Raw genomic sequence first — 10,483 nt, 5'->3', positions numbered from 1 at the left:
TTTGGGGAAATGAAAACAGAGGTGAGTGCTGATGGAAAAGAAGCAGCCACCAGAGATCAGCACGTAGAGCCCTCCAGGTAGAAGAGACTACAGGTACAAGGCCCGGAGAAGGGAGCTGACTCAGTGCATTGAAAGGCAGAAAAAAAGGCCAGCGTGGCTGGAGCATTGAAGGAAGAGAAGTGCTAGGAGATGCAGCATGACAAGTAGGCAGCTTCTCCAGGACCTTGTGGAGCCGTCAGGAGCATTTGTCACACCGATGGTGCACAAACACCATCTGGTCCTCTCGCGGGCTCCACACCCATTCCTGAGGCCCGAGATTTCACCGGGTGCTTCAGAGCTTCTGTTGAGTTACATAAACGTTGAGCACTGAGCTATGCACTGAGGGAGGGCGAGGGAGGAATTCAAGTTAAATTTAAAAAGTCTAGTAAAAGTTGTTTTGTTTTGGTTTTTAGCACATTATTTTGCTGGTTTTTTGTCACTGGACTTGAACATTTTGCTCTGTAGCTCAAGAGCTTCTCCTGAGGGAAATATATGAAAGCAGTGGGTTGCGTACAAGATCATCCTGGCTAATGCTGTTTGTTTGTTTGTTTGTTTGTTTTTTAACTCGAGTTAATTAACATATAGTGTAGGATTGGTTTCAGGAGTAGAATTTGACGATTCATCCCTCACCTATGCCACCCAGTGCTCATCCCAACAAGAATGTACTTATGATACAAGGTAGTATGTGGTAAAGACCATGCTTGAGGTAAAGAGGCAGGTGAGATCACATCCAATTAGGATCTATGGAAGGCTCCTTGAAGGAGGAGGTGTTTGATCTGGACCTTGAGGATGAGGAGGATTTGGAAATAACTACTCACATAGTGAAGGGAAATTGTAGAGGCAATCCTAAAGCTTCCAATAGGGCATTATACTGGGTGATCTCTTTTCCAAACTTATTAAATATCTTCAGTTTCGGGGCGCCTGGGTGGCTCAGTCAGCTAAACGTCTGACTCTTAATTTTGGCTCAGGTCATGATCTCAGGGTAGTGAGATGGAGCCCCCTCACCCCACCCCAGTTGGGCTCCATGCTCAGCAGGGAGTCTGCTTAATTCTCTCCTTCTGCCCCTCCCCCCAGCTCTCTCAGTCTCTCTCTAAAATAAATAAATAAAATCATAAAACAATATAAAACAAATTTATCTATCCTAATTGAACCCAAAATTCCAGTACTAGAAATGCCTTTGAGCCCTTTAACCTAAAAATTCCACACCTATGAATTCATGCCAAAAACTCTCACAGGTGAACTGAGATGCTCATTGTATCAGTGTTTGTAATAGCAAAGTATTAGAAACAACTGAAATATCCATCCGGAAGGGACAGCTTTATCCTCAATCCCTAGACCAGTGCCTGGCATGTAGTAGGTGCTCAAAAAATATTTGTTGAGTGAATGAATAGGCATACATAATTCATTCATACTAAGGAATTTTCTACAGTTATCTAAAGAATGAGGTATATATGTATGTCCTTACATGGAAAAAGCTCCAAAAATATTTATAAAATGCAAGTTGCAGAGGAGGCACCTGGCTGGCTCAGTTGATAGAGCATGTGATTCTTGATCTCTGGGCCTTGAGTTTGAGCCGCATATTGGGTGTAGAGAGTACTTTAAAAAGTTACAGAATAATTCTATTTGTGAAAAAATATATATACACAAAGGAGTGCCTGGCTGGCTCAGTCAGTAGAGCATGTGACTCTTGATCTCAGGGTTATAAGTTCTAGCCACAAGTTGGGTGTAGAGATTACTTAAAAATAAAATCTTACAAAAAATAGTATCTGTGCGTGTGTAACTATGTTCCCGTACATCAGCTAACAGTGGGGGCCTCACAGGTAGAAAGTGCGAGTGAAGGGCAAAGGGCGAAGGGACTTTCACATTTAAACATTTAAATGCTGCAGACCCCCAAATTTGTATTCCTGGCTTCAACCACCTGACTTGTATATCCAATTCATCATCCAAACTTGGATGTCTCATTGGTATCTAAAGTTGAGCATGCCCCAAGCCTAACTCCTATTATTCCTCCACAAATCTACCCCTTCTATAATTTCTTCTCAGTATATCATAGTTCTTTACAAGTTGTTTAGGTCAAAAAACCTTAGAGTCATCTCTTACATTTCTTACACACCCTGAATCCAACCCAATAGCAAATCCTGTTGACTCTGCCTTCAAAGTACATCCAAGATTCAACCACGTGTCCTCACCTCTACCAATACCACCCTAGTCCCAGCTACCAGCATCTCTTGCCTACATTATTTTAACAGTGTCTCAACTGGCCCCTCTGCATTCTCCCAGTCTCCCCCTAGAGTCTATTTGTAACATACCAGTTGGTGATTCTAATCAACCCCTCTGATCAGTCTGTACTTAGAATGGCCTACGAGATCCAATATCTTGGTTATCTCTTGCCATGCAACAGATTACCCTGAAATTGAGCAGCTTAAAACGACATACACATCATATCCCACGGTTTCTGTGGATCAGGAGTCTGAGTATTGCTTAGCTGGGCCTCCAGGTGAGGGTCTGTCACTAGGTTGTGATCAAGGAGGGTTTCTAGGATCTCTCACAAGGCTATAATCAGGGTTTCAGTTGAGACTTCACTCATCTCAAGGTTCATGTGGGTCACGATCTGCTGCCAGGCTTGCTCAGTGGTTGTTGGCAGGATCTGGATCCTTACAGATTGCTGGACTGAGGACCTCGGTTCCTTACCACATGGCTTCTCCATTAAGCAATTCATAACATCGCAGCTGGCTTCATCGAAGTGAACACACCAGACAGTGACAGACTACCAGCATGTAGAAGCCAGAGTCTTAGAAAAATATATTTATTTGAGAGGGAGAGAGAGAAAGAGCACGCACGCGCGCGTGCGCACACACACACACACACACACACACACGTGAGGAGAGGGAGAGGGAGAGAATCTCAAGCAGACTCCCCACTGAGTGCAGAGCCCCATGACCTGAGTGGAAATGAAGAGTAGGACACTTGGGGCACCTGAGCGGTTCAGTCCTTCAGGCGCCTGACTCTTGATTTCCACTCAGGTCTTGATCTCACGGTTATGGGATTGAGCCCTGCATGGGGCTCTGTGCTCCACTAGGAGTATGCTTGAGATTCTTTATCTCCCTCTTCCTCTGCCCCTCCCCAGTGTGTGCTCTCACTCTCTCTCTAAAATAAATAAATAAATCTTTAAAAAAAAACGGGGGGTACCTGGGAGGCTCAGATGGTTAAGCATCTGCCTTTGGCTCAGGTCATGATCTCCAGGTCCTGGAATCAAGCCCTGCATTGGGCTCCCTGCTCAGTGGGAAGTTTGCTTCTCCTTCTCCCTCTGTTTCTCACCACCCCTTCTCTCTTTCTCTTTCCTATAAATAAAGAAATAAAAATAAAAATAAAGAAATAAAATCTTTAAAAAAAAATCACAGAAAGTGCCAAGACCATTCAATGGGGAAAAAAATAGTCTGTTTACCAAATGGTTCTGGACAACCAGATTTCCATATGCAAAAGAATGAAATTGGTCCCCTACCTCACTCCACATATAAAAATTAACTTAAAATAAATTGATGATCTAATTATAAGAGCTAAAGCAATAAGACTCCTAGAAAAGGGACACCTGGGTGGCTCAGCGGTTAAGCATCTGCCTTTGGCTCAGGGCATGATCCTGGGATTGAGCCCTGCATCAAGCTCCCTGTTCAGCAGAGCTTCCTTCTCCTTCTCCCTCACCCTGCTTCCTTCCCTGCTGCTCGTGCTCTCTCCCTCACTTGCACTTTCTTTCTCAAATAAATAAACAAAATATTTTTTAAAACAACCAGATAGAATTACCATATGCTCAAGCAATTCCAATCCCAGGTATATGTCCAAGAGAAATAAAAGCAAATGTCATAAGGATACTTGTTTTTTTTTAAAAAAAAAAGATTTTACTTCTTTATTCATGAGAGACACAGAGAGAAAGAGAGGCAGAGACACAGGCAGGGGGAGAAACAGGCTCCATGTAGGGAGATCAATGCGGTACTCCATCTCGGGTCTCCAGGATCACGCCCCGGGCCAAAGGCAGGCGCTAAACCGCTGAGCCACCCAGGGATCCCCTCATATGGGTACTTGTACAAGAATGTTTGGAGCAGCATTTTTTCTAATAGCCAAAGGATGGAAATAACCCAAATGTCCATCAGTAGGTAAACAGCTAAAAAAAATATGGTATAGCCACATAGTGAAATATTTTCAGCCATAAAAAGGAATGAATTCCTGCTACATGTTATACCTTGGATGAGCCTTGAAAAAATTGTGCTAAATGAAAGAAGCCAGACACAAAAGATGAACTATTATACGATTCCTTTTATATGAAATGCCCAGAAAAGGCAAACTTTTTGAGGCAGAAGAGAGTAGGGGTTGCCAGGACTGGCAGAAAAGGAAATAGGTTGGAATTCCTTAGTGGGTATGAGGTGTTCTTCTGGGGTGATGAAAAAGTTTTGCAACTAGAGAGAGGTGGTGGTGAATGTACCAAATTGGACATTTAACTGTAGAATATTATTCAAACTTGGGAGACCTGGGCGGCTCAGGGGTTGAGCATCTGCCTTTGGTTCAGGTCGGGATCCTGGGGTCCTGGGATCGAGTCCCACATCAGGCTCCTTGCGGGGAGGCTGCTTCTCCCTCTGCCTGTGTCTCTGCCTCTCTCTGTGTGTCTCTCATGAATAAATAAATAACATCTTTTTAAAAAGTTTAAAAAGGTATTATTCAACCTTAAAAAAGAAGGGAATCCTATCACCTACTATAATGGATATGGATGAACCTCAACACATGATGTGGAGTGAAATAAGCCAGCCACAAAAAAACAATGGCTATATGACTCTACTCATTTGAGACATACATCTATAGTGGTCAAAATTTTGGGAACAAAAAGTAGAAAGGTGGTTGTCAGGGGCTGAGAAGTGAGGGGGAAGAAATGGAGACTTGTTCAGTGTGTATGGAGTTTCAATTTTGCTAGATGAAAAAGTTCTAGAAACCTGTTTCACAACAATGAGAATATAATTAACACTGCTGAACGGTACATGTAAAAATGGTTAAGAGGATAAATTTTATATTATGTGCCCTTTATCACAACTGATTTATTTTTTTCTGAAATAGGCTCCATGCCCAACATGGGGCTTGAACTCAATGATCCTGAGATCAAGAGTCATGGCGATCCCTGGGTGAGTCAGCGGTTTAGCACCTGCCTTCAGCCCAGGGCATGATCCTGGAGACCCGGGATTGAGTCCCAAGTCAGGCTCCCTGCATGGAGCCTGCTTCTCCCTCTGCCTGTGTCTCTGCCTCTCTCTCTCTCTCTCTCTCTCTCTCTCTCTGTGTGTCTCTCATGAATAAATAAATAAAATCTTTAAAAAAAAAGGAGTCACATGTTCTACTGACTGAGCCAGCTAGGCTCCCCTCACAAATAATTTTTTAATTTAAAAATTGATTAATTGTATGTTATATAAATAACATAAAATAAATAAAAAATAGCACATCAAAAAGAAGAAGGAGGAGGAGGAAGAGAAGGAGATGGTGGGGAGTGGCAGGTGAAACAAGACTAGCAAAAAGTCACTATCTGTTGAAGCTGGGTGATGGGTACATGAGGATTCATTATACTATTCTTTCTGCCTTTCTGCATATTGTGTATAAAATTTTCCATAATTAAAAATAGAGAAATTGAGGGGTGCCTGGGTGGCTCAGTTGGTTAAGCATCCGACTTGATTTCAACTCGAGTCATGATCTCAGAGTCGTGAGATGGAGCCCCGCATGGGGCTCCACGCTCAGGGCAGAGTCAGCTTGGGATTCTCTCTCTGCCTCTGTTCCTCCTCCTGTACACACACACACACACACACACACACACACTCTCTCTCTCTCTCTCAAATAAATAAATAAGATCTTTTTTTAAAAATAGAGAAATTGTGCTTGTAAAACTGTAGCAATATAATACATATTATCTGTTTTCAGAAATTTCCTTAGTCTGAAAGTCTAAAATCAATCATACCCTGATAAACCAGTTGTGTGTGCTGGTTTGGAGTGACCACGATGGCTAAATAAATAAATAATAAATAGGTTGATAAGGAAGCCAGAGAGCATTGGGAAGAATGATGTCTAAGGTAACATATTCATATAGTTGTTCTGATTATGCGATAATCTGCCTTTTAAAAATGGCTTGCTGTGTCCAGAAACTACTGAAAGTTCATGGAAGATCACCAGGAGAATGAAAACACGATAGCCAGGGAATTAATGCATAGGCAGCATTTATCAACTAAACATCGTACTGAAATATATGGTCCTCCCCGGTGACTGCAGTTTTCGTGACATTCAGAAATATTTATTAAATACATGCACCACCAGGGCTGCCATACCGAGCAATTCTAGAGAATACCAATCACATCCTAAATCACATGAATGGCACCCCCCTTGGAGATATGTAGGGACAGTCTGTTCAGCTGTCTGCAAGTGGCCTTGTGCTGTATCCACTCATTCTTCTCACTCCCCAGGGATACCAGGGTTGAGAGAAAAATTATGAGCAAACAAACAAAATAAACCAAAACCAGAGACTTATGGGGCTTCATAAGGTCTGAATCTCACCAAGGCAGAGTTATAGTAATCCTGGGGTCCCAGGATCGAGTCCCACGTTGGGCTCCCTGCATGGAGCCTGCTTCTCTCTCTGCCTGTGTCTCTGCCTCTCTCTCTCCTTCTGTGTCTCATGAATAAATAATTAAAATCTTTTAAAAAAGTGACTGTAAACAATGAGAGCCTTTGATTTCTCAAAACTCAGAAGCTGAATTACCTAGAGTGAAATAGTCATGATTTCTGAAACAGCTGAATTAAAGAGTACCTACGTATTGTAAAACATCGTATTTGTGTTCTTCCCTTTTCTTCAATGAATCTGCTCAAAACGGTTCCTTTAGATTAAGCTAGAATTAAAAGAAAATATAGTGGGCTGATGGTTACATGTATATGCATATTTATTCATATATATATATAACAAGTGTGCTTTATTGTTTATAATTATAGCTCAAGGGATCCCTGGGTGGCGCAGCGGTTTGGCGCCTGCCTTTGGCCCAGGGCGTGATCCTGGAGACCCGGAATCGAATCCCACGTCGGGCTCCTGGTGCATGGAGCCTGCTTCTCCCTCTGCCTATGTCTCTGCCTCTCTCTCTCTCTCTCTGTGTGACTATCATAAATAAATAAAAATTAAAAAAAATAATTATAGCTCAATAAAGTTGAATGTGTATATAGATATACAATATATATTTACATACATGTATATGTATTTATATAAGAACACACATATATTTATTTATATATTTATTTGTGTGTGTGTGTGTATCAATGTTGGCATGCCTGAAGGCTCACTCTTTGGACCCCTTCTCTAGCTGCTCTTCTATCCCTTGATGATCCATCTTATACCATCTGTACCAGTGCTGTCCAACAGAAATGTAATGTGAGCCACATATATCACTTAAAATCTTCTCGGGTCGCCTGGGTGGCTCAGCGGTTGAGCATCTGCCTTTGGCTCAGGGCGTGATCCTGAAGTCCCAGGATCGAGTCCCGCATCGGGTTTCCTGCATGGAGCTTGCTTCTCTCTCTGCCTATGTCTCTGCCTCTCTCTCTCCCTCTGTCTTTCATGAATAAATAAATAAAAGTCTTTTAAAATATAAACAATAAAGTCTTCTATTAGCCAAGGGACACCTGGTTGGCTCAGTTGGTAGAGCATGTGACTCTTGATCTCAGGGTTGTAAGTTTGAGCCTGAGGTTGTTGTGTGGAGATTACTTAAAGTCTTTTGGAGTGCCCGGGTGGTTCAGTCAGTTAAGCATCTGCCCTTGGCTCAGGTCATGATCTCAGGGTCCTGGATCGAGCCCCGCATTGGGCTCCTTGCTCAGGGGGGAGCCTGCTTCTCCCCCTGCTTGTGCTCTATCGCGCTCTCTCTATCAAATAAATAAATAAATAATAAAAATAAATTAAAATGAATAAATTATTTAAAAAATAGGCGAAATTAATTTTGATGTTTTCTTTAACCCAACACAGGTTGCCCGCAGCATGTTAAAGTAGAACATTCCCATGAAACTTGTCATAAGCCAAAATAATATAAAGCAAAGAAGCAATTACCATTAATTTATATGGAAAAGTGTTTGAATGTTCCCAGACCTAAAAATAATCTGCCTTGGGCTTTTCTGATACCTTAGGACACATCTTGCTAATGGGTGCAAGAAATAAGTAGAGATGAATCACAGATGTTCACAGATACAGGTTAAAGCCATGGCTGCTTGACGCTGAGATGCTGAGTGTAGTTCCCAGGGAAGAGGGTTGGCAGGGCCGCTCTAGCTCTTTGGGGTGCACTGCCTATAACAGCCCGCTACAAAACAAACACTAGTTTCGCTTTTTGCTTTTTTTTTTTTTTTTTTTTTGTAAAAGTGAGAATCTTCCTTGGATTTCTTCCAGTTTAGTAAAAGCAGGTACTAATGTAGGTCTTTAGTAAAAGTGAAGTGGCGTGATGTGACCTTTTGAAAAGCAAGAGATATTTGTATATCCTAAATGTAATGTCAACATGTGATCAATATAAAATAATTTTTTAAAGATTTTATTTATTTATTTGAGAGAGTGAGAGAGAGAGAGCACATGAGCAGGGACAGAAGTTGAGGGAGAAGCAGACTCCCTGCTGAGCAGGAAGCCGCACGCAGGGCTCCATCTCATGACCCCGGGATCATGACCTGAGCTGAAGGCAGATGCTTAAGGACTGAGCCACATGCCCATAAAATAATTATTGATGAGATATTTCACTTTCCTTTTTCTGTATTGTCTTTGAAATCCAGTGTGTTTTACACTTACAGCACTTCTCAATTCAGATCAGTCATGTTTCAAGGGTTCAATAGCCACAGGTAGCCAGTGGCTGCTGTACTTGATGGCGCAGATGTATATGCTAAAAACTTCGAAATTTACCTCTGCAGTACAGCCAATTGTCTATTCAACCACCCTACCTAGATTTAGCATAGGCATTTCAAACTTAATATGTCCAAAATGAAGCCTCTCATCTTCTCCCAAAAACATTTCGAAGGCTTACACATCTCAGTTAATGGCAACTCCATTTTTCCAGGTGTTCAGGCCCAAAACCTTGGAGCCAGCCTAGACTCCTCTCTCTTACAGGCCACATCCAGTGAGTGCATCGACATATCCTGGGGGCTCTACCTTCAAAATTTAAGACCATTTCTCACCACCTCTGTTGTCACTACCCTGGTCCCAAGCACCAGCATGTCTTCCTAGGTAATGCCTCAGCCTCCTGAATGGTCGGTCTTGTTGGTAGCCTTGGCTCCTTCAGTTTGTTCATAACACAGCAGCCAGGGGGGCCCTGTTACAGTTGACCCTTGAGCAACGTGGAAGCCAGGGGTGCTGATCCCCACAAGGTTGAAAATGCATGTATAACTTTTGAGTCCCCCAGGACTGAACTACCAATAGTCAACTATTCACCACAAGCTTGACGGATGACATAAATAGTCAATTAACACATACTTTGTATGTTATATGTATTATATACTATATTCTTACAACAATGTAAGCTGGAAAAAAGGAAATATTAAGAAAATCATAAGGAAGGGGTGCCTGGGTGGCTCAGTGAATTGAGCATCTGCCTTTGGCTCAGGTCATGATCCCAGATTCCTGGGATGAAGCCCCTCATTGGGGTCCCTGCTGTGAGAAGTCTGTTTCTCCCTGTCCTTCTACCTCTCCCTCTGCCCCTGCTTATGTGCTCCCTCTCTCTCACTCTGTCTCTCAAATAAATAAATAAAACCTCTTTTTTTTAAAAAAAAGAAAATCATAAGGAAGAGATAATACATCTACAGTACTATACTGTGTTTATTGAAAAAAATCCATGTATAAGTGGCCCAGTGCAATTGAAACCCATGCTATTCGAGGGTCGACTGTAATATGAAAGTCAGATTGAGACAGGTCTGCTCGGAACCCCTAGCAGCTCCTTATGTCACTCCATAAGAGCTAAAGTCCTGATAATAGTTTGAGACCTCTCTGTGCTCCTCTGTAGTCTCCCTCTGGGTGGCTCACACCAGGCCTACTGGCTTCCTGGCCTTTTCTCAAAAACACCAGGCAAGCTTCAGCCTCAGGGCATTTGCATTTGCTGTCTCCTCTGTCTGGAATGCTGTTGCCCCAGACTTCCACGTGGCTCCTGCCCTCCCCCCTTTCCAGTTTTGCTCAGACACCACTTTCTCAGTGAGGCCTTCACTGAACATCCTATTTAAAATTGCAACCCACCCCACCCCCCAGACTCTTTCTTTTCTTTTTCTTTCCTGTTTTCTCCCCTAAGTACTCATTATCTATATATTTTGTTTTGTGTCTGTCTCTCCCCAGTAGATTATAAGCTCTGTGCAAGCAGTTTTTTGCCTGTTTTATTCATCATTGTATCCATTGTACTTAGAACAGTGTTTGACACATGGTAGGTGCTCAATAAAC

Source organism: Canis lupus, chromosome X (assembly GCF_003254725.2).
Source record: "Canis lupus dingo isolate Sandy chromosome X, ASM325472v2, whole genome shotgun sequence".
In the NCBI taxonomy this organism is placed as follows: Eukaryota; Metazoa; Chordata; class Mammalia; order Carnivora; family Canidae; genus Canis; species Canis lupus.
This window is presented reverse-complemented; position numbering follows the sequence as displayed.